Raw genomic sequence first — 24,970 nt, 5'->3', positions numbered from 1 at the left:
CCTGTCAGCGTTGCCTCCCATCATTCTACATGCCACAAAACTTACAAAGCACAAAACGGCCTGTGCTAGCTTGGCTGCCCCACTTATTTACTTGGATCAACTCTAACTTACTTGTGGATATTTCTAAACCCAAACTAAAAAGTTAAAAATTTGTATTTATGTATGAAGGGACTATCTGGGGTGGTAGAAATAGTTTATATTTTGATCATGGTGGTATTTACACAGGTGAACACATTTATCAAAGCTTCTCAATCATTTAAAATCTGTGCACTTGATTATATGTAAACTATATCTCAATAAAGTCGACCTAAGAAAAACTTAATTTTAAAAAGATTTGCAACTGTGAAAGTATTCAAAATAATGTTCTTAGGCTTAGAGGGAATTCCACAGATTTAACAAAAAATATTATGAGCACTGCAATGTCATTGGAATAAATTTGTTTATTCAAAGAGCCCTCCTTCTCCCCTCCCCAGCAATGCAAGGAGAGTTAATTCAAAATTTCAATTTGTTTACTGAAAGGGTCAATACCCATGTAAATATCTATGTTTGTGTGTGTGCTAATGTAAACATCTATGTGTTAAAACTATAGGTCTTTAGGCCCATGTTGCAGAAGGGATCTCGAAGAGAAAGCTAACGCCGGGGGAAGAGCATTCTTGCATGGCATGGTGGGCGGGCAGCTCTAAGACCTCAAATGCTCGGGCTCACAGCTCCCCTCTTTCTCCAGTCCTAGGGAGCATGAAGAGGAAGTTGGAGAGGAAGGAAGCAGGGAAATCAGAGTGGTCGTAGAGATTCTTCCTCTAATATAGAGGAATCTTTTTTCCACCTGTGCCAAAGAGCTAAGAAAGGCTGAAAAGATATTGAGATGCCAAGCGAAGGCTCAGCGTGGGACCCCAAGCCCCTGCCAAGCTTCAGAGACGTAAGTATTATCCCAAAGGGGAAACCAAAGGACCAGCAGGGAAACCCTCGCAGCTCCGGAGGAACGAGAAGGGTGAACGTGCAGCCTAGACCCGGCTTCCTTTGCTCACACATTCAGGAGCCTCTTTTCCAAACTAAACATTGGAGCTATGACCTGAGGCATCTAATTATGGCTCTAGGACACACGGCAGAAGTTCTGAAATGTGATCCCAGAAGTTCTGAAATGTGATCCCCGTGGGGTATTACCTGTTTAACCACTGGTTCAGCTGTCAACCAACTCTGATTTTGTCCACATGCAACACTCTAGAACATTCTGATGCCTTATGTCCCCTAGAATGTGGAGAGAAAACCATTCATAAGCAGGAGATGGGGCTGGACTGTGACACAGGCTGTGACCTCTTAGTTGGAAACAACTGCTTCTATCCGTAAGTGACGTCTGCCAGCAATCGAAATGAAACTACTCTTCAGAAAGAAGGAAGGAAGAGCCCAGCCAGCATGGCTCAGGGGTTGAGCATTGACCTATGAACCAGGATTCCGGTCAGGACATATGCCGGGGTTGCTGGCTTGGTCCCCAGTCGGGGGCATGTAGGAGGCAGCCAATCAATGATTATCTCTCATCATTAATGTTTCTATCTCTCTCTCCCTCTCCCTTCCTCCCTGAAATCAATAAAAATATATTTTTTTAGAAAGGGAGGAAGAGAGGTAGGAAGGAAAGGAGGGAGAAAGGGGGCGGGGGGAGGAAAGAAAAGGAAAGAGAGCGGGAGAGAGAGAAGAAAGAGAAAAAAGGAGCACAAGGCAACCTCCTTGTCCCCCCCCCCCCCCCACCCCGCCCAGCCAGCAATGCAAGGAGAGTTCAGCGTGTAGTGTGTGCCAAGGGCCACCGATGTTGTCTGAGGGAGGGAGGAGTCTCGGAGGTGCCTCTCGCTTGAGTTTCTCCACCTCTGGGAGTCAAAATCCGGCCCCAGAGTCCATTCTGCTCCTTCTCTCCCTAGGCTGGGGCTGACTGTACCCCAGACCGGCAGGAACGTCTCCAAGGCTCGCGAATCTCCTGGGACACCCCAGAACAGCACAGCCACGCTGACAACTCAATTAGAGCAACGCTTGGCATTCAGAAGCCCCTTTTCCCAGTCAGCCCCGGTATGATCATAAATCCACTTACATTTCTTCGCACTGCTTCATTCTTTCCCCTGACAGTGTATTATACGCACATGCGTGAAACTCAGCCCTATGCTCAGCTCAGGCCAACCAACCGGACTGCAGTTCGGGGACCACCACCGCTGGTGTGAGTTTTCCTGTGGATTACACGCACACATCTCAAAACAATATGCTTGTTCTGCAATTTCTTGATTCATCCGTTTAGACGGAAACCATAGTAGAAGAGGATTTAGGTCACTTGCTCTTGCACCTCCCACCCCTCTCCCTCCTCCTCCTAACTTTTAATGGTTCTATCAGTATTTGCATCATGATCTGGTCACTTCACTTGGCGAGTGAACACAAGCTGGGAGCCGGGAGGAGCGGGGCTTCCCTCCTGTGCACACCCCCTCCCTAGCTGACTCTCTATCCACTCACAGTCTTGCTCCCTGTCTTTTTTTGTTTTATTGGTTTTTACCATTGTTTTTTACTCCATGCTTCCGTTATAATGAGGGTGTTGGAGATGAGGGAACTCAAACATGTGCCAGTCTGTCTTCTTAAATTATAAACCCAATCTATTTCCTGCTGCTAAGTCTAGCAAACAAATCAGTAATTCTGTCCCCACGTTTTCAATGGGGGGGAAAGTGGCGTACACTTGGTGGACTAAGGAGTCAAACCCCAAAGTGTATCCAAGTCCTTCTCCTCCACCCTCCTTCCCGCCCCGCCCCACTACACCCAAGCATCCTGATAAACATTTATGTGACTGGAATCTTCCAAAGTGGTTGGTGTGTCTCCAGGAAAAGGCACATGGCCAGAGTGGTGCTGGCTCTGGCCCGTCTCTGCTTATATTTCTATTTTTCAGTTTCTCTACCCTCAAAGCCCATTCTCAGACCTTGTGGGCAGTTCCCCAAATGGGTAAGACCTGGGAGGTGAGGTTTGGGGCTCAAGAGGCCCTAAGGCAATGGAGGCAAAGAAGGGAACTCAGAAAGGGTGACATCTGGCAGCTTCCCATCGACCTCAGAGGTGCAGGCGTCTGCAAGGGGAGGAGGGCTCCTCTGAGGCCCACCTGGGAGGCCCCTCCGAGCTGGCGGGAAGCGGGAGGTCATTTCTCCCTGTCCTTCCAAAGGAAGAAGAAGGAAACAAAGCAAGGACGAGTGCTGTGTCCTGGAAGGAAGGCCGTCTTTAACCAGTCGCCTGCTTATTACCCTTCTGTACCTTACGCAGGGTGTGACTTTGGATCGCAATCATGGCCTGGTGGCCCCAGAGGAGAATGCCTCTTTTAAGAAGTGATTCAGGAAATCGAATATGTTCCCACACAGGAAGAATGCCTGAACCAGATAAAGCTCCGAGATTCCAAACAGCCAGCCTCGGGTCAAAGTCGGCGGTATTCACAGCAACGTTATAGTATCATTACAAACTAGAAGAAGCCTTTAATAAGACAGGGTCCTGGAAGGCTTGGGAATATAAGAATCTGAGCAATCTAAAAGGAAAACAAAACACAGATTTCCATCGCAGCTTCATTGTTCCTTAAGAGGGAAGTTGAAGAGTTGGACCTGGGAGGGGAGGCCAGTTGAGCCAGACCCGACAGTTCCCATTGTCCTGTGCAACTATTCTCTCCAGCATCGCCGTTGCCAGCCTCCCTTGCCTACAGAGTGGCCTGCCTGCCTGTCAGGGTTCTCCTAAAATGACCCAAAGGCCACTGTCTGAGGCCTGTGACGGCCACGTCAGGGAGGGCTGGAGCCCTCCTCAACTCCAGGCCTTGCACTAAACTGCATCCCACACGATTCGACTCTGACTTCCAACCCGTTTCTGAAATTCCTGCCCCAAAGCGTTGCCGTTACCCCACACCAAGCCCCCCTCTCAATTCTGGTTCTTGCACCGGTGGGTGCTTCAACCTCCAAACCAACCCTCGAATCCATACCACGCTCTCCATCTCCACTGCGGCCCTCCAGTCCGGGTCACTGCCAGGTCCCATCCAGCCACCATCCTAAGCTCCTACCTTCTCCCTAATTCTGAGATCTTGGCACCCCGCGTGTACCTGTCTGGTCCTCCTTCCAACCTATTCTTTAACCAGCAGCCGCAGTAACCTTTTAAGAAACGTTAAGTATAACGTTCACACAAAAAGTTACAAGTCATACAGACAGAGTTTGATAAAATTTTACAAGCTGGGAACACATGAGGGACCAGTACTCAGATCAATAAATAGAAGGAAGGAACTCTTACCATTTGCAACGGCATGGATGGAACTGGATTATGCTAAGTGAAATAAGCCAGTCAATGAAGGAAAAATACCACATGATCTCACTCATTCATGGATAATAGAGACCATTATAAACTTTTGAACAATAATAGATACAGAGGCAGAGCTGCCTCAAACAGATTGTCAAACTGCAGCGGGAAGGCCGGGGAGGGTTGGGGGGCAGGAGGGAGGGGGGTAAGAGATCAACCAAAGGACTTGTATGCATGCATATAAACATAACCAATGGACATAAGACACTGGGGGATAGGGGAGGCTAGGGGACTGTCAAGCCCGGGGGGGGGGGGGGGGAATGGACACATATGTAATACCCTTTGTAATACTTTAAGCAATAAAAAAAAATAAAAAAAATAATCTCAAAGCAAAAGACATTCAATAATTAAACAAATATTTATCCAATAACAAAAAAAAGAAAAAAAAGAAAAAAGAAATAGGCCCAGGCTGGTCTGGCTCAGTGGATAGAGGGTCGGCCTGTGGACTGAAGGGTCCAGGGTTTGACTCCAGTCAAGAGCACATACTTTGGTTGTGGGCTCAATCCCTGGTCCTGGTCAGGGCATGTGTGGGAAGCAACCAATCGATGTGTCTCTCTCACATCGATGCTTCTCTCTCTCTGTATCTCCCCCTCCCTTCCACTCTCTCTGAAAAAAATCAATGGAAAAATATCCTGGGGTGAAGATTAATAAAAAGAAAAGAAAAGAAGTAACACATTCCCAGCTTCCCAGAAGCCCCCTAGTGCCCTTCTCGGTCACCACCCACTTGCAGGATGACAACTCTCATGAATCCTAGCCACACAGGTCAGTTTGCCTGATTCGTACTTCACGGAAATACAGTCCTATAGTATGTCAGTGTGATCCACCGGAAACGGAAACCAGAGCCTGTCAGGACCCTGTGAAACACCCTCCGTGGACCCCACCCCCTCAGATGAAGATCAAGCAGAGGATCCCACCTTCTAGAGCCCTCCTGCCCCAGCCCAATCCACTTGGCTCTCCCTGAGCTGCCCGCCACAGCCGCCTCTCCTCAGCTCTGAGCTACCTACACCCATCGTGGGAAGCAGCTGGAGCTTGTAGCTGAGTGGAGCATCGAGGGCCCAGTGAGATGATGTGTGGCCCCAGAGCCTTTGGGTGTGAGGCCGTCTCTCCACCTGGGGTTCTTCACTCCCACCCCCTCCCTTGGTTAGCTCCTGCTCACCTATCTTTCCGGTGGCAAAGAAAGTCCCTCCTGTTGCACATTCTCTATTGTTCCTTCAGGGCATTGAGCCTAGATTGCAATGACAAGCACCTCGATTCCGCAGTCTTGGCACCCAGCGTGTACCCGTCTAGTCGGCCAGCAGGGTGGGGGAGGGACCTGACCACAGAAGCACAGCTGCTGCTCTATGAGGAAGAGGCGATCCGCTGGGCAAACATTTGATGATGAATAAATCAGTGGGAACAAATAAACTTCAGTAAATGACACCACCAGTGACACCTGCAGCCACAAATTAGCAGATGTAAATTGATCAAAATGGATCACAAAAGTCCTTGTAGAAATGGGTCATTGTTTCCCTTCTACTGTAATGTAAATATCTGATATGCAGGATGGTCTTAGGCGACCCCTGTGAAAGGGCCCTTCGACTGCCCAAGGGGTCGCGACTCACTGGTTGAGAACCGCTGCTCTAGAAGAGCCCCATTTCTGAAAGCTATTCAGCCCCTGCCTAGGAAGAAAGGACCACATGGAGTCCGAGGACCAATCCTCAGATTAAAATAGTGACTCAGCAGCTGCCTTTGGGGTCTGGAACTAGATCCCCATTGGGCTTCATGCGATGTTGGCTCTCCTTGAACAAGGCCGCAGCTGTGGGAAGGTGTCTCGTCACTTTACCGCAGTTCTCTCTGCTCCTGCTCCCCGAGGCCAGCGCCTCCTGCCTTCTTAGACTCCATGCAGCTGCCAGTCACCAGCTTGGAGGCTGTGCCTGAAATGGAGCTGCAGGGATACCCCAGGAGAACTCCACTTGCTAAATCTGCAGAGAACCAGGACCAACGGGCCTTTGACACGGCTCTCTGGGAGGTCTGACGCTGACTTGAAAGATGAAGAACCTGGAGGCTGTGTGATTTCTAACAGCATACATGATTTGGTCCATGTGGAGTATTCGATCTAGCCTTTAGGTGGGTAGAGGGCTGCCCACAGACCCTGCCTATCCTTACCCCAGGGTGGGCAGCCTGATCAGTGAAGGTTGCATCTGCTTGGTCCTCTGTGGTCATCCCTGGCCAGCCTCTAGTCCAGCTCCACTTTCTCAATCATTTCAACTTATTTCTGGACTTTTCCAGAGAAAGGTCTCTGCCTTCTGCAGCCTCACGTCTCTGACTTTCTATGTGTCTCCCAAAGTGGTCCCTTTCCCTTCCCCTTTTCTGCCTTCCTCCCCCTCAACTCCTCAGATGGGCAAGGAGGAGGGTGAGGGAGGAACATTTGTAGGAGCTGGATGGGGAAAGGTAAAAAATCTGAGTGGGATGCAGCCTTTAGGTCGAGAGAAGAAGGCTTCAGTCGGAAATGCCCACAGAAAATGCCCAAAGCCTTTCTTTCTTTCTAATACTCACCTGAGGACATCCTGGGAGGGAGGGAGGGAAGGGAGGAGGGAGGGAGGGATCAGCTGCCTCCCACACACTCCCTGACAGGGGATCAAACCCATAACCCAGGTAAGTGCCCTGAATGGGAATAGAACCAGCAACCCTTCCGGCCCAAAGCCTGTCTTGGAAATAGTTCCTCAAGTCCCAGGCTGGCGTGACAAAGGAACGGAAACTGCAAGGTCAAGGCAGGAGGTCAAGTAGGGCATGCTAACCTCTTTCCCATCAGAACGCCATGTTTAGATAAAAGCAACTGTGACATCCTTCCCTGGTACCCACACCCTCTGGCACTCCCTATGGCCGAGGACTCCAGGGAGCGACGCGGGGGGAGCGAGCCACAGTGATTTCCATCGTTGCTGGGAGAGGTCGTTCAGGATGTCAAGGCCTTCTCTGCACCATGAAATGTCCAGTCTAGACACCGGAAATGAGAGAACGAGTGGGAGCAAGGGGGGGCGGGGCGGGGTGGGGGAAGCCAACTTCTCAAATCCTCCGCTTACCTACAGCATTTAACTTTAAGCTACAAATATCAGTAGTAAGAACACCCTCCTCAACCTCTGAGCACATTTGCCATCACCAAACTACCTGGGAAAAAAGCGACTGACATGGAACAGCCTGGCACAGCAGGGCTGCATGCCCGGAGGATCCCAGGAGATCCCTGGATCCAACATGTGGCCCTCAGAGCTCTTCCTGGCCAAAAGGTACTGCCCTCCGCCTCCTCTGCCTCCTCCTTTCGCCTGGCCCAGAGGCAGGTCCCAGGGCTTGAGGTTCACAGCCTTTGGCTTGGCCCACCGCCACCCACAGCAGGAAGCTCTCAGAGGCCTTCACTGGCCAATCGAGGATGCTCCCCAAAGTTCTTCCATCAATTACAGCTCCACATGAGTGATTTCCATTCCCTGGGAACCATTCCAGTTTAATATGATTCGTTCCCAACTTTAATGAATGTCTCAGGGACCAGGATATTACAGCCACCTCAGTGACCTCTGCATGTGAATCACTACCCGGATATATGCCTCGCCTCACAGCAGAGGTGCATCAGAATTACCTAGAGGGCTTGTTGAAACAGCCTGCTGGTCCCTACCTCCAGTGTTGGATTGGGAATAGGGCCCACGGATGTGCATTTTTTCTTCTCTCTCTCTCTCTCTCTCTCTCGCTCTCGCTCTCGCTCTCGCTCTTTCTCTTTCTCACCCAAGGATATTTTTCCATTGATTTTTAGAGAGAGTGGAGGAGAGAGGGAAAGACAGAGAGAAATATCATGTGGAAGAAATACATTGATTGGCTGTTTCCTGTACGTGCCCTACCCAGGGCCCAGGCTGGGGAGGAGCCTGCAACTGAGGTACATGACCTTGACCAGAATCGAACCTGGACTCTTTGGACCGCAGGCCAACGCTCTATCCACTGAGCCAAATCAGCTAGGGCAAGAATCTGCATTTCTAACAAACTCTTGCCATGCTGATGCTGCTGGCAGGGGACCACACTTTGGGAACCACACCTTAGGCTCAAGTCTCCTAAATGCTAACCTAACCCTTCCTTCCAGACATCTCTTTCCCGGAGACAAGGCCCAACCTTTACCCCAAAGGAATGGGGTAAAACTGAGACCATCTCTGCCCTCCCTTGACCATCTGCCCATTCTGAGCATAGGGTCTCCCCACTCAGTGAGGGTCTGACTGCTGAGAGCCCCCACAACTAGCCCTGGCCGTGCACCTCCATCCACCTCCCAACTCCTTTGAATACTCTGCTTCACCTAGAGCTCTTGAAGGCAGGTGCAAGGGAATGTGTTTTCATCATTCACACCTGGTTGGTTTTGGCTGGGGTTTCTACCTGCAGGGTTTGAGACTCCTGAATGAAATCATAAATAAGATGATTTAGATGGGGAAAGATTAGCTCAACAAAAACATATCACCTACCAGCTGCAGCCCTATGAGACAGCGGCAGACATGAGTGAGTGGCAGACTTGAATGAGCCGCAGACATGAGCTCACTCACCTTTCCACCACCACTGTCAGCTCATGTCTGCAGCCCAGGGGCCTGTGGCCTCAGTAGCAGATCACAGAACAAAAACTGAAAAGTAACCTAAGCAAGGGGGCACCTAGACACTGGTGAGAGGCTGGGAGCCTGAGCCGTGTGGAGGAGGGAAGCAGACCCTGATCACAGGACTGTCAAACTCTGGGAAGGATTAGATGGGATGCCCCGTTCCAGGACCCTAGCAGAAGATCCCCTCTAAGCACACCTTCCTCCCATCAGTGACTTCAGCAAAGCCCCTTTGGGCCCTGCACCCCTCCTTTCGGGGTGAGCACCTCTCTTAGAGCTCTCCTTGGGCTGCTGCCACATTTTGTCCCATACCTATCCTGAAGGTCACTGACCTTTGACCCTGGGGCATTGCAGATTCTTGCCCTAGCTGGTTTAGCTCAGCGGATAGAGTGTCTTAATTTGGTTAGACTATAGTTACCAGTTATTCAGCCAAAGACTCGTTTAGGGTTGCTATGGAAGTGGTGTGCAGATGTTATTTTAAAAATGTATATAATAAAAGCCTAATATGCAAATCGACCAAATGACGAAACTACTGGTGGAATGACCAGTCACTATGATGCACACTGACCACCAGGGGGAAGAGGCTCAATGCAGGAGCTGCCCCTAGCCTGCAGGCTCTAGGCCAGCCAAGGCGGTGCCAGGCGGGGGCGGGGCGGGGGGGGGGTGCGGTAATCGTCCTGCCGGTCGCCCCGCAAAGGGAGGTGACCAGCGGTGGGGGGAGGGGGGGCAGGGCCGGTGAGTGGGTGGCACCAGGCTGGCCAAGATGGATGCCAGTGGGAGCCCTCCAATTGCCCCGCCGGTTGCCCCACAGATCGGCCCTGATCGCCAGCCAGGCCTAGGGACCCTACCTGTGCATGAATTTCGTGCACCAGGCCTCTAGTATATAATAAATTGACTTTAAATAAGGAAGATTGTCCTAGAAAATCTGCATGGGCCAGATTCAATCAATCAGAAGGCCTTAAAAGCAGGACAGAGTGAGAGATGAGGGAGGCTGTGGACAGCAGCTTCAGCCCATGCCTGTGATCATCCTTTCCTGGCTGCCTGACCTATGAAATCTGGTTTTGCTTATCCAGCCCCCACAATTATGTAAGCAAATTCCTTTTAATAAATCTCCTAATATCTATACATATACATATGGTGTGTGTGTCTGTGTGTGTATTTTCTATTGGCTCTGGTTCGATTGAACCCTGACATTGACAAAATAATGGTCTCCCCAATGTCCTTGTCTGAATACTCAGAACCTGTGACTACATTGCCTTACATGGCCAAAAAGACTTTGCAGATATGATTACGTTAAGGTTCTAGAATAAGAAGTTTATTCTGGATTATCTGGGTGTGCCCAATGTAATCACAATGGTCCTTCCTGACAAGAGGGAGGCAGGAGTGTCATTCAGAAAAAAAGGTGAGAGGGAGAAAGATGTCAAGACGCTAAGCTGCTGACTTTGAGGATGTAGAAAGGGGCCATGAACCGAGGAATGTAGGTGGCCTCCAGAAGTTAGGAAAGGCAAGGACACAGATGCTCCACTAAAGCTTTCAGAAAGAGCACAGACCTACCAACACCTTGATTTTAGGTCTTCTGTCTTCCAGAACTGTAAAATAGGAAGATCATGTTTTAAGCCACTAAACTGATGGCGATTTGTTATAGCAGCAATACAAAACGAATACAAACCCCGATTCATACCAACACTTTCTTTCTTCCCCACGACCAATGCTCTCACTCAGGCTGCCTTTTCCCCCCTCAACAGGACCACACCGCCTCCTTTCTGGTGTCTCCTTGAGTCTGTTCTTTCCTTCTCCATAGGAAGTCTCAATTGTCCTGACTGCTCAGTCCTGAGAATAGTGCTCCCTCTTGTTTTAAAGAAGGGGTCCCAGTCAACCACAAGGTTGCAGGAGAAGTCCCCAGTCAGAGTACCCTGCCCTGCCTCCGGGAGAGGCCCATGACCCAGGGAACCAATCAGAGTCCTGCTCCCTGATTTTTTTCCACCTGCCCAAATCCCTCACATATTTTTTATGTGTTTCTTATCTTTTTCTTATCGATTATCAGGAGATCCTTAGGTATTCTAGACATTAGTCCCTGGTCAGTTTTAGACATTGCAAACATCTCACAATTTGTCATTCTTTTTGCCTTAAACATTCTTCTCTGTTATTAAGGTAGATAAATCTTTCTTTAGTTGGCATTCTCCTGATAATATCTTCTTTTGTCCTTTGGTTTTCAACCTTTTCTTTTAAAGAAAGTGTAACTAAATCCCCCCACTCTCCTCTCTCTCCCTCTCATTGTCCAGTCTGGATTCTCTAGCTTTGAAATGGTGACAGCAGTCCATGTTCATGTGTTGTAATTTCTGATAAATACAGATTTATATCTACTTCATTTCACGGTGCTCCTATTTATCGTGACATCTTTTGTTTGTTTGTTTTTGCCTTTTAGTCACTCTTTTCCAGCCTTCTGTTGGTTTAATTAGGTCTCTACTTTTCACCCTCTTCTGCTTTGGAAGATAGGCCACCAATGCCTTTTTTCTTAATGATTACCCATACATCTTCACATGCCTAACTGACTTAGCAAAGACGAAAGGTAATGAATTCTTCTACCCTCCACCCAAACAAACCAAGGACTTAAGATTTTAACTCCAATTTTCCATTTATTGGTGTGTATTATTCACCTTCCATTTTTTTTCCGACCCTCCACCAGCCATTATTCTTTTTGTCTATCTACAATCAGTAATCACTACCACTTTTTGTACCCTATCCTTCCCTTCTGTGTCTGATTTCATGCATTATGAATTTCATCCTGTAGTAGTTTATTTTAGTGAGGACTCACGATTACTAAATTCTCTGCCTTGGATTTAAAATCTCTATTTTTTCCTCTTGAATTATTATTTATAAAATTTGAATTTGGTTGTACTTTTCTCTTAGCATTTTGAAAATTATTCCATTATTTTTTAGTATCTATTATTTATATTGAGAAGCCTCTTGATCTAATTATTAATTTTTATAAGTAACCTGTTATTTCACTTTAGTAGCTCTTAAAAGTTCCCTGTCTACTGTTCTGCAGATTCAGTGTGATAAGTGTGGGCGTATCTTTTTTTTTTTTTTTTTTTTTGGTAAATTCCTGTCAGAACTTACTGTGCTGTCTTTATATCGAAGTATTATATGTTTTATGAATTCTGGAAATTCTCTATAATTTTTTCAGCATTACCTATCACATATTCATTCTACTCTCACTCATTTCAGACTCACTTTGGACTTGGTCCTTATTGTCCCCATTTCTCTTAACCTGCCCTTCACAGTTTTCATTTCTTTATTCCTCTGTGCTGCATTTGGGGTGACTTCTTCAACCCCATCTTCCACTTACTAATAATAATCATTGAATGTAGAGGCGATTAAGTTAAGGATTTCAAGTTGGGAAATTCTCTTATCTATTATTTTGCCATTTGTTGCATCTAATCTGCTATTTAACCATTCACTGAGTTTTTATTTTCTATGTCAATATTTTTCATTTCTAGAATTCCCACGTGTTTTTCAAACCTGCCTGTTCCCTTTTCATAATGTTTGTTCTTTCCTGGTATTTTCTATTTCTTCTGGTACCTCTTTAAACATTTTAATGTATTTTTATAGTCTCTTTCGGAACATTCCATTACTCAAAATCTTGCAGTGCTAATTTTCCTCATTGATACTGCCTGTTGCTTAAGGTGGATCATTTCCTTGTATAGCTTTTTAAAAAAAATTGATGAGAGAGAGAGAGAGGAAGGGAGGGAAAGAAGGAGAGACAAAGAGAGAGAAACATTGATCTGCTGTTCCACTTATTTATACATCCATTGGTTGTCTCTTATATGTGCCCTGACTGGGGATCAAACCCACAACCTTGGCATACCAGGACGATGCTCTAACCCAGTGGTTCTCAACCTTCCTAATGCCGAGACCCTTTAATACAGTTCCTCATGTTGTGGTGACCCCCAACCATAAAATTATTTTCGTTGCTACTTCATAACTGTAATTTTGCTACTGTTATGAATCCTAATGTAAACATCTGATATGCAGGATGTATTTTCATTGTTACAAATTGAACATAATTAAAGCATAGTGATTAATCACAAAAACAATATGTAATTATATGTGTTTTCCGATGGTCTTAGGCGACCCCTGTGAAAGGGTTGTTTGACCCACAAAGGGGTCGCGACCCACAGGTTGAGAACCGCTGCTCTAACCAACTGAGCTACCCGGCCAGTTTTGTTATAAGCATCTCTTCCATGGCATTGTTTTCTCTTGGGAATTCTAGTTAGTCTGGATTATGGAAGTATCCCTCCAGAGTGGTTTCACTTTTGTGTTTACCAGATGGCAAAGAATTATCAGCAGCCTAGAACAGTGGTCAGCAAACTGCGGCTCACGAGCCACATGCGGCTCTTTGGCCCCTTGAGTGTGGCTCTTCCACAAAATACCACGTGCGGGCGCACACATACAGTGCGATTGAAACTTCGTGGCCCATGCGCAGAAGTCGGTATTTTGTGGAAGAGCCACACTCAAGGGGCCAAAGAGCCGCATGTGGCTCGCGAGCCGCAGTTTGCCGACCACTGGAAATGTTTTAAGCTGATTGATTTGCTTAGAGATTCCCAGGCCATGTGCATGTACAAGTTCTGTTCCCAGTGCCATAGCACACAGACTTGGGGTTTTGACTTCTCAAAGGAATTATTTCACCCAGGGGTCCTGTTAGACATAAGCCTCTTTGCTGCCCCTAGGGTGGTGGCAGTCTTATTAGTTCCCTTCTCACCCAGGGGCCCAGAGTTACCCATGAGTGTGAGAGCCAGCTCCCCATGCCATCTTTGGTACCTGTGTCATTACTCACACCAATCTCCATGAGGAGTGTCTTTACTGGTCTAATCACACACTCCTCCCCCCGCCCCCCCCCCCCCCAAACCCCTGCTGCAGGGTCAGCTGGTACATTCATTCTTTCGGTGTTCCATTCATTCCTCAATTCTTCAACCTAAAGATTTCACTTTCTTTTTTTCAAGCTCAGCTATGCATTTAAGTATTTGTTGGTTCTCTATTTTATGCAGCATCCCTAGGTATTTGTGGTAGGAGGGCTCCCATGTGACCCGTCATATTGAAGGAAACCATAATTCAGTATAGTTCTTTAGGATCCATCTTATCCCAACTTAACAAGAGCCTTTGGAAGATAAGGACCTAGCCCGCGGGGGCAAACTTTTTGACTCGAGGGCCACAATGGGTTCTTAAACTGGACCGGAGGCCGGAACAAAAGCATGGATGGAGTGTTTGTGTGAACTAATATAAATTCAAAGTAAACATCATTACATAAAAGGGTACGGTCTTTTATTTTTTTAGTTTTATTCATTTCAAACGGGCCGCATCCGGCCCGCAGACCGTAGTTTGCCCACGGCTGACCTAGCCTGATTCACAGTTGTGTTCCCCACACAGAGGTTATGTATCAGAAGCATAAAGGTGACTTGCTTGGATTCAGAGGTGATGGCCCCATATGTATTAAGCAGAATCCAATTTTGTCTTGACCCCATTCCCCTTCATAAAATCCAGTTCTTTTCCCTCTTTCTTGACACTTTTGTAACTTTGCATTTATTAGCATATCTGCCCACTATTTGTAACTCTCATGAGGGCATAGCCCACTCTGTTTAGTTCATTACTGTACCTCCAATGGTTGATGGTAGGTGGTCAATAATTACCGGCCACATAAATGAGTGAACAAACGAATGCATCCCAGGCAGACATGCTGACACCATTCCTGCCTTAGCGTTCTTTATAACACTAGCGAAGTACTGCCTTGCCAACAATGGCTGGGCAATCAAAGTTCACCAAATGACTGGGTGAAAGCCCACCCGGGGATGCCCCCACGTCCTCCCAGGTGCAAAACTCCAGGCTCAGGACCAGACCTCAGGCAACACTCAGCAGATCCTGTCCCAGCCTCTGTCCTCACCGCCTCCCCAACCAGGCCCCCTCTTCTTACACGGCACAAAGCCAATCAGATACACTCACTTCCCTGAGATGTTTGGCCAACCCTGTGGGCTGGATTCCCAAGCCCTTTGCCAGCCCCTGGGAGTGGGCACCAGAAGAGCAGAGAGGCCTTCCTGGACACAAACTCCTCTCGCTCGTCCAAAAAAAGAAAATGTTCCACAGTGTTACCTCTCTTTAGGAGTTAAAGCATTGTTATCTGACTTTCCCTCCATCCCTGGGGAGCCATAAGACTCAAATGTGATAAAAGATATCAATGCCGTGGGAACCGTGATGGGCACTGCAGGAATGGTACTTCCAGATAACCCTATCCCCCTGGCTGCCATCCTGGCCACATCGTTGGTCCATCCTCGGGAACCTGGACACCAGTCACCCCTCGCTTTACATAGCATTGCATATACTACAATGAGGTATCACACTGCACCCAGCAAAGGAGGGTGCCGGGCTAGTAGCCACAGACATTGGGGCTTTTAAATTGGTAGTTTTTTCTAATTAGAAATACAGAACATGCTCATGATAGAAGAACGGAAAACATAGAAAGTCACAAAGAAGAGCAAGAAAAGCTTTTATAGGCATCCAAAACAGAGAACTGTCTCTGTTCAGGTAACCCTTCTTCAAGTCTCCTTAAGAATTTGGATCAGCTCTACATGCGTTGTCCATTCTGCTGCCTCTACTTAATATTATAGAATGAAGCCTTCCCTCAAGTTTAAACTATTCTCAGTAAAACTTCAAAACACAATTTGTAAATATTCCATTGATGGATGTCCCAGGATCTGTTGATTGACTCTCCAATGGCTACATATACAAGTCGTGTCCTCATTCTAAGTTCCTGAGTGAAGGAGTGACACTTACTCTTTCAGGAAGTGTTTCCAAGACACTTGATCGTGGCCCTCCCTGACGCCCGACCCCTGGTCTAAATTCTGTGGGTCCCCTGGTCTAAATTCTGTGGGTCCCCTGGTCTAAATGCTGTGGGCAGGACATCTGGAGTATTGGTCTGGTCTTATGAAAAGGGGTATGGGAATGTGCAGCACGAGACGGAAAGTGAGCAACAAAGACTTTCGGGGCCACCATGGTCAAGTTGGCTGGGGAAAATAAAACAATGCACATACAGAAGCAGCCCTGTGCGTGCCCGTCGGTATGAAGGACTGAAGCAGCAAAGCTGGGCTTGGCTAGCTCGGGTCTGTGGCCAGGTGCCTACTGTCAGTGTCTCTGTTGGGCCCTGTGGTGATCAGTCAGGGCCTGTGGTCCCCAGGGAGCCCCTTTCCTTCCTCCAGAGCCCTGTCATTTCGCTGGTGGGTGGACCCAATGACCTGTCCGGGGTCTTCCAGGCTTGGCATGGACACGCCAGGAAAGCTCCCAAAGTGAGGGAAAAGCAAGGGCTGGGGGGTGAAGACAGAGAAAGACGGGTGAGGAGGGAGAGTGGGGAGATGGGGTGGGAGCAGGTTTTCAATGCTTGATGGGTGGGGTCCCCCTCATGGGAAGGTCTCTGCTGGTTCTAGGAAGCCTTGAGCCCACCGACCTCACAAAGCCTGAGGTCTCCTGAGTGACAGCCAAGCTCCTCACAGTGACCGGAACCAGCAAGGAAAGCTCTGCGCTCTGGGACACAGGAGCCCGGGGCCACATATGCCCCGCAGCAAGGCCCACTTTCAGAGCTGGGTTTGCTTTCAGAGGAGGGTAGCTTTTCATTTCAACCCTGCCCAGCAGCTCCTCAGTTAGAGGGGCTGTGGGGGAGGGGAGACTGCTTTCTACTAGAAACAGCCAGGAGAGTGACAGGAGAGGGGTCTGCCCTTTTCACTCTGGGGGTTTCCATGGAAGAGCAGGGGCAGGTTTCAGCTCAGCGTGGGAAAGACTGGCTAAAAGCCTGTGGTGCTACCCGCTGCTGAGCCTGCCGTGGGGTGTGGTGAGTTTCCCATCACAGGGGCTATGCAAGCAGAGGCAAGAACATCGTCGGAAAGAGGATTCCTGCCTCTTTGAGTAGATGAGCGCTTCCTAGTCCATTTCAATTCTGAAATCCAATCTATAATAATAAAAGCATAATATGCTAATTAGACTGGACAGCCAAATGACCTTCTGGACATCCTTCCGGACGACCTCCTGGATGAAGCTGGGGCTGTGAGGGCCGAGCCCCTTGCACGAATTTCGTGCACTGGGCCTCTAGTAATTCTATAAGCGAGGAAGCACCATTGTTCTATAGCCCATTTTATCATCATTTGCATAGATTCTATATCATGAAGAGTTTAAAATGCCATAAAAATCACAGCCAGCCATAAAGGCAGGACTGGGCCGGAGGACGTCCCTCCACAAACAAGGGAGAAGTGGGCTTCTGCTCGGCTCGTTCTCTTCTCTCAGGAAGCCTCCAGTGTCTCCTGGCCGTGGATCCTTGAGGCTTATTCCCATGCCTGGGCACCGCCCTGCCCCTCCATCGGACCTCCCATGCCCCACAGTCAGAAGGTGGAAGTCCTCTCTTTTAAATGTCACAGCAAAGGAGGCAGCGGGTGACCAATTCATCCCAATCTGACCAGAACTTAAAACTGAAGGTCCTGTGTCCAGGAACCCCTCAGACCTGGGCAAAGTGAGGCAGCTGGTCACACTGGGAAGCAGGCAACTTAGAGGCAATGGTTTCCTGGAAGCTTGGGAGCCTCTTATGGAGCCAAGAGGCCGCAGTGACACTTCGTAAAGAGCCTTACACGAGGGACTCTCAATAAAGGCTTGTGCACGAGTGAGGCCCAGGCTCCCAGCACTTCTCTCAAAAGCACTGTGCTCAGCTCCCAGCACTTCTCTCAAACGCACTGTGCTCAGCTCCCAGCACTTCTCTCAAACGCACTGTGCTCAGCTCCCAGCACTTCTCTCATATGCACTGTGCTCAGCTCCCAGCACTTCTCTCAAACGCACTGTGCTCAGCTCCCAGCACTTCTCTCAAATGCACTGTGACTCAGAGGCAGAGCAGAAAGATTTCAAAAGGGCCGGAGGCACCGGGCAGGAATGACTTGGAAAACAGATTGAGAAAGTGGTCAGTGTAGTCCTGTCTTGCAATCTCTTTGGCAGGCTATCGGCAGGACAAATGTGACTCTAGAAGCCTGCTGTCCTCCCTACCCTCCCTTCTGCCACCACCCCCTTTCCCCGGGGGCACAGGGCCTCTCTGCGTTCTTTAGGGTGCTCCTCTCTGGGGTGTCCCACAGGGCTCAGCCCAGGAATTGTCTAACATCCACACCCCACATCTGTCCCACTTAAACTTTCTGGGTACCCGTTCCCTCTGCACCCAGCGAGCTGGCTGGAAGAACTAACCGGATAAACTAGTTCTGACTTGAGGTCTGCCTGCGTTGTGTTTCCTGAGCTCGGTTGGCTCCACATGGAGCCACATCTGGGAGCCACGAGCCACACATGCACAGCCTTCTAGAGCGTCAGTGACACTCCAAGATTTGAGGGAAAAGATGCTGTGCTACTTGGAAGCACACAGATATTGTGGAAAAAATATAACATTCACTTAATTTTTAAGGCAAAACAAACTATCACAGAAATACTCAAGGTTAGTCAAGAGGCATCTCCAGACACCTCCCTTCATCCCCTCTGTGGAAACTGGCTCACTCCCTTCTAGGATTCAGGGCATGGTGTGGGGCAGTCTCACAACACTGGCTGACGGCGGCCCTCCCCACAACATCTGTATTTTCACCGGGGCTGTCTGTTCTGGGCCACACCTCCCAAGGGTATTGTTTGGGTAAACAACTTGAGACTTGTCATCGGGACTCTTGGGCTCCTACGGACTCCTGCACACTAAATAACTAAGAAAGAGTCAGTCTGCCCACATTTCCCGAGGCAGGGGACAGCCCTGCGGGGCTCGGTGCCAATGCTGACCAGACTAAATGTCCCAAAGGTCACAAGTCTTGGGCGGGTGCCCCCCGGCTGTCTATGAGCCTCCAGCGTTTCACCCTGGGCCTCCTTAACATTTCCATTCAACCAGGTGAAGAGGCCAGAGAGACAGCTCAGCTGGGAAAGAGAGCTGCCCACTGATAGTATCGTCCCATCCCTCCACCCTGCAGTGGAGGCTGAGAGGCCCTGCTTTGCTTTCATTCCCCACCCCGATCAAATTTAATCCATCCTGACCAGTAAAACACAACCAGGGAATTAAGGTCAACCCGAGAGCGAGAGCTGGGAACTGATCAAAGATTTCAGCCAAGATTTCATAGCAGGCAGGTCTCCCAGCTAAGCCCAGACCCAGCTGGCCTTGCTCCTAGTCTCATCTCAATCAGCATCGGAACAGCAATGAGATGAGAATCTGAGAACCTGAAAGGCCATCAGAGGTCACTGAGCTCAGGCCCAGATGTTCACCGACTAGAGATTACAGAACTGAGAGGCATTCTGTGGCCCCGGGGAGGAGAGCCTGGGGAGTGATAAGACCCTGGGTGGCAACTCCTGCTTTGCCATTTGCTGGGGATGTGGTCTTGGAAGAGCCTGTTTCCTCAAATGTGAAATGGAGATGCTGAAACCTCCCTCAGGGCAGGGCAGTCGCATGGAAGAAGTTAGGAACACAGACTTCCAAATCAAGCACTCAGCAAAGGCCAGAAGGAAAGCTGGAGCACATATATGCATAGAATCCCATCCAGTTACTGAAAATGAGCTTTGATCTGCCCTTAAAACTTCCTAAAAGGCAAAGTAGAAGGGACACTGAATGGGTGATAAAATTTGGCATCCATAGGTAAACACATACCGTTGCACAATAAAAATCAAGCTTCACCTGATTTCAAGACTGTCTGTATAGCTACAGTAATCAAGACAGGGTGGTACTGGCAGAGATGCACATCCATCAGTAAAACAGAATAGAAAACCCAAAACAGACCCACCAGGTGAGGCCAGCTGATTTTCAACAAAGTTAAAAAGGCAACTCAGCCAGGCCGGAGTGGCTCAGTGATTGAGCATCGACCCATGAACCAGAAAGCCACGGTTCAATTCCTGGTCTGGGCACATGCCCACGTTGTGGGTCCAATGCCCAGTAGGGGTCTTGCAGGAGGCAGCCGACCAATGATTCTCTCTCATCATTGATGTTTCTATTTCTCTCTCCCGTACCCTTGCTCTCTGAAATCAATAAAAGCCTGCTTTTAAAAAAGGCAATTCAATAGAGAATGGTTATTCTTTGCAACAAATGGTGCAGGAGTAATTAGATAACCGTAGGCAAAAACTACTACTCCTACTACTAATATTGACTAAACCTTACACTTATACAAAAAGTAACACAAAATGAATCATAGATTTAAATGCAAAATTAGAAAACTTTTAGATGAAAACTTTCAGGGACTAGGTCTCAGTGAAGAAGTCTTATCCATCACACCAAAAGCAGGATCCAGAATATTAAAAAATTATAAATTTGACTTCATCAGCATCAAAAACTTTTTCTCTGTGAAAGTCCTTGCTAAGGGGGAGAAAAGCTACCGACTGGGAGAAAGTGTTTGTAAACCACGTGCCTAACAAAGGACTTGTATCTTGTAAGTATAAAGAACTCTCAAAACAATAGTAAAAAAAAAATTCAACTAGAAAATTAACAAAATAATATGAGCAGACATTTCCATGAAGAGGATATACACATGGCAGATAAATACATGAAAAGGTGTTTAGCATCACTAGCCATTAGGGAAACGCAAATGAAGACCATGCTGAGAGGTTACTACACACCCATTAGAATAGCTGAAATAAAAAGTTGTGAAAACACCACATGTTGGCAAGAATATAGAGAAACTGGATCTCTCATACACTGCGGGTGAAAATGTAAAATGGTATGGCCATTCTGGAAATAGTTTGGCAGCTTCTCTTTAAAAAAATCAACATGTAACTACAAATACACTTCTGGACATTTACACCAAGGAAATGAAAATGTATGTCCACACAAAAACCTGAACACGACTGTTCATAGCAGCTTGATTTGCATTTGCCCCAAACTGGAAACAACCCAAATGTCCTTCCGCAGGTGGCTGGTTAGACAAATCATGGTGCGTCCCTCTGTGGGCTACTACTCAGCAATGGAAAGGAACAACCTGGATGGCTCTCAAGGGCCTGTGCGGAATGAACAAAGCCAACCGCAAAAGGTCACACACTATGATTCCATTTACATGACATTCTCCAAATGACAAGATTATAGCCGTGGAGAACAGATTAGCAGTTGCAATGCGTTTGGGATGGCAGTCGAGAGGGGGCGGGTGTGGCTATGTGGTGCCCGAACAGCTCTGTGTACTGAAGTGGTGGGGTGGTGGTTCCATGAATCTATATATTTGATAAAATGGCACGGACCTCTACATAGACACCCCAGCAATGTCTATTCCCTGCTTTCGGCATTACACTGTCGTTTATGTAAGATGGAACCATTGGGAGAAACTGGGTGAAAGTACACAAGACCTCTCCATACTATTTTCCCTGTGAATCTACAATTGTTTCCAAATAAGTTTTTAAAAAAACTCAAAAATAATTCAAGCTTTGTCTGATCCTAAGAACCCAGCTTTCTCCCATGTATTGTAGTGACACCCACCGGTGCCGGTCCTGTGAGATAGGGACAAGTGTAAATTCACAAGCTGTTTCTTCACATCCGTCCTCAACAGAAACGGACCGTGCAATGCCCAAGAGCACGCCAGTGAACTTGCAGAGCAGACTGAGGGCCAACCTAGCCCAGTACCATCTCTTGGGCTTTGGAGAGTCTCCACAGGCGGGAAGGGGGATGAAATAAGGGTTAAAACCATGGATAATAAGGATAAAACCAAGCAGGGGTGTGAAGAGGGCCGCCCGGACTGGGGGGCCACGCACCCTCCTCTGCGTGGACACGACCTATTGCACAAGCAGAGCAGAAGAAGGTGAGGGGAAGCCACGCTCCCATCCCAACCTCCCCAACATCTGGGTCTCCCAAGATGGTAAGAAAAGTAGTTACTGTCACAGACAAAAGAGAATGATCAGGGTGTGGACATGAGCTACCTATGTGATGAGACCCACATTGCTTTTCCATTTGTTCTGTGGCAGCTGTGGGTCACAAATTCATCACCAGGAGAGACAATGGAAGCTAAGAAACGCCTGGAGCATCGTGACAGGAGGAAAGGTCTGAGTGACCTGCAACCCCCACCCCACCCACTCCCATTGTTCTCCCTGCCCACCCCCTGGGGGACGGGGGCGGGGGGGGGGGGGCATGCCTGGGATCCATTCCAGGAAAATAGAGTAAATGCTAACCTGGGTCAGAGAAACACCATCCCTGAGGGGAGAGGACACATTTTAACCCAGGGGGTCACTTAAGGAATTTTTGGCTCCAGGCATTCTATTGAGACTTTTTTTTTCTGAGTAAAAATTACAGGTTGTTGGGATGGAGCACATTCCTCTGGAAACTGAGGTTAAGCCTAGGGGTGGGCCTCAGGGACCTCAGGAGGCTATGGTCAGAGGCCAGAACTAGTACCTCTCCCTCATTTTTGGGCCTCCTCCCAAGGTCAAAGTCACCGGGGGCCAGTCAGGTCAGATTTGTCTATCCCTTTCTTCCCACTGCTCTGCCCCAGCCCTCCACCCCCACTCGCTGGATTGACATTACTTCACTACCCTGGGACCCTGGGTGTGTACTCGCCTGAAATTGGGCAGTAATCACCAATTGGCCACTCCTTTTATAAGATAACCTCCCTTTGCCCCCAGACATTTCATTTTAAGGAGAAACAGATCTCTGTGAGGCTGCCAGGATCAGTTAGCCACAAAGGCTCCTTCCTACCTCGCCACCCGCCCCCATAATCATTGACTGAACCTGTTTCTAATTTAGAGCTTTAAGAGTTCTGGATGCCGAACTGCTGCCTCTGACAAGGACTGGTGCATGGATCCTCTGCTCCTTCAGAATCCTGTAAGCCAGAGACACAGAGACTGTCTCTAGGTTAAAGGCCATTGTAGTAATCCCTGCAGAAGAAGGTAGAACAAACTCACCCCCAGAGGGAGAGTTGCCTGGCTCTTTAGATGAGATTATGAAGAATGAAAGGGTAGGAGCCTGCTAGGGACTAGGAGCAGATAGGCTGCAGCCACCTCGGCACCCCTTGGTCATGGCTGGGATGTGTGGGTGCAGGATGGCGCAGCACCATGTGATGGTGAGGGCCAGGGTGGACAGTCATTAGGGGCACTGATTCGGGAGTCTCAGACCTGGTTCCTCTATACTGCCCCTCTCTGGCTATGCCTCCGTGCACAAGGGACCCATCTCACTAAGCCTTGCTTTCCTCACCATTCCCGGGGACAGTCATTGTGCCCACCTGAGAGTGTTGTAATGCGGATTACATATTGGTAAAATACTTGCATAGTTCCTGGTCCATTCAGACAGTTCCATCACTGTTAGCTACTGCTATTATTTTGGACGTTACTATCATTAACTATAGTTTTCCTTAACTGTTAACTATAATTAGTGGAACACTAGATCCTAAATGGCGTTTGAATGTGCAGTCCTGTTCGTTGAAGCAAGAGCTAGCCTCACGTTGATGCCGATCCCAGAGAGCCCAGCGTGGTTCCCCAAGCCCTTCTCCTGTGCCTCACCCCACGCCATCCTTAGGGAGCCCCATGAGGCAGGGATTGTTCCTATTACCCAGTGTTTTCATGGACGGACCCTGAGGCCCAGGACAGGTGAGAAGTGCTTTCCTGTGCTACCTGGTCCGTAAAAGCCTAGATTGGGACTTGGATCCGAGTTCCCTGACTTCACCTCTTCCCCTAAGCCATATGGCATGTGGGGTTTTGCAGGAAGGTCATAAAGTCAAATGGTTCATCTGTCCCAGCAACAAGGAACCTAGAAAAAGGATGGGTTCTCAGGTTGGGTGTCACCTGTCCCCTCTCCACGCCACACATATCACAAGATGTGTCCAGTCGGTACCCCACTAGGAGGATGTAGGGCAGCCACCCAACCTCTCATAGCAAAGCCCCCGGATGGCCAGTATCATCCCCTGGAAGAAAAGGGTTAATGAAGTTTAACTAATGAAATCCCAGGCCCCCTATTTGCTTCGAGATATCCCACCCTGTACCTGGTCTCAGGCTGATACGTGAAGCCAAGTGGAAGTCTCGCCAAACTCTGTTCGAAGACTTACTATGGATCAGCAGAGGCAATAATTAAGAAAACCTGGTTTTTAGAGTTAAGAAAAACTTTCAACTGGTATGAGACTTTAGGAGGCCAACTGGCTTGGGCTCAGGCCTCAGGCACGTGTGGCTCAATCATCAGCATGTGATAAATTGTCTTATTTGTACAGATCTTCAAAGACGCTGCTGCCATCTGTGTATTTATTTTAGGGACTTGGGAGGGTCTCAATGAATCTATCTCATTTGGGGTTACCCTTGCTGTCAGGAATCTGTTCTGGAACAAGTCGTCCTTCCTGCCCTTCTAGTAAAAATAGCAGAAGTTGCCCCCACCCTGGCTCCCTCCTGAGCCCCTCTCTTTTCAGACCACCCAACTATTTCCCCCACCATTTCCTCCCAACTCCTAAGTTATAAACATCAACATTTCCACCATTCTCTGTTGAAACGTCTCCAAGACTCTTTTAAATGGTGAGACCAAAACCGCACAAGTGTTCTTTCTCTTCCAGGTCTGGCTAAAAGTGAGGATTATCTTAAATTATATAAAAATTGCTGTGTCTTATTTATATCTAGCCAAGGCGTCAGTTCAGCCTTTATATATTGTGGTGTAGGGGAAAAGCAGAAGCAGGAGAATCCAGATCCACCGCCAACAATGCGAGTAAGTAAATAGGTGAGATCCACTGTGACCTCCAGATGCCTTTCTTTCGAAATATATTTTTATTGATTTCAGAGAGGAAGGGAGAGAGAGAGAAACATCAATGATGAGAGAGAATCACTGATTGGCTGTCTCCTGCAAGACCCCTACTGGGCATCGAACCCACAACCCGGGCATGTGCTCTTGACCAGAATCGAACCTGGACTCTTCAGTCTGCAGACCAACACTCTACCCACTGAGCCAAACTGGCTAGGGCTCCAGATTCCTTTCTGTGGGACACTCTCGTCTGGATTCCCCCTAGCTGCACCCCTGGAGGTTTCACCTAGCCACGTCTGACTGTCTGGTTGTCCAAAACAACTGCTCTGCACCACAATCC

General features: G+C 48.3%; 1 protein-coding gene across 1 annotated transcript in view; it reads right to left on the bottom strand.

Moving 5' to 3' along the window:
• Nucleotides 1-24,970, bottom strand: part of SLCO2A1 (solute carrier organic anion transporter family member 2A1) — a 71,273-nt gene that overhangs the window by 45,060 nt on the left and 1,243 nt on the right. The window lies entirely within an intron of this gene.

Source organism: Myotis nattereri (assembly GCF_964212035.1).
Source record: "Myotis nattereri genome assembly, chromosome: 14".
Lineage (NCBI taxonomy): Eukaryota > Metazoa > Chordata > Mammalia > Chiroptera > Vespertilionidae > Myotis > Myotis nattereri.
This window is presented reverse-complemented; position numbering and strand designations above follow the sequence as displayed.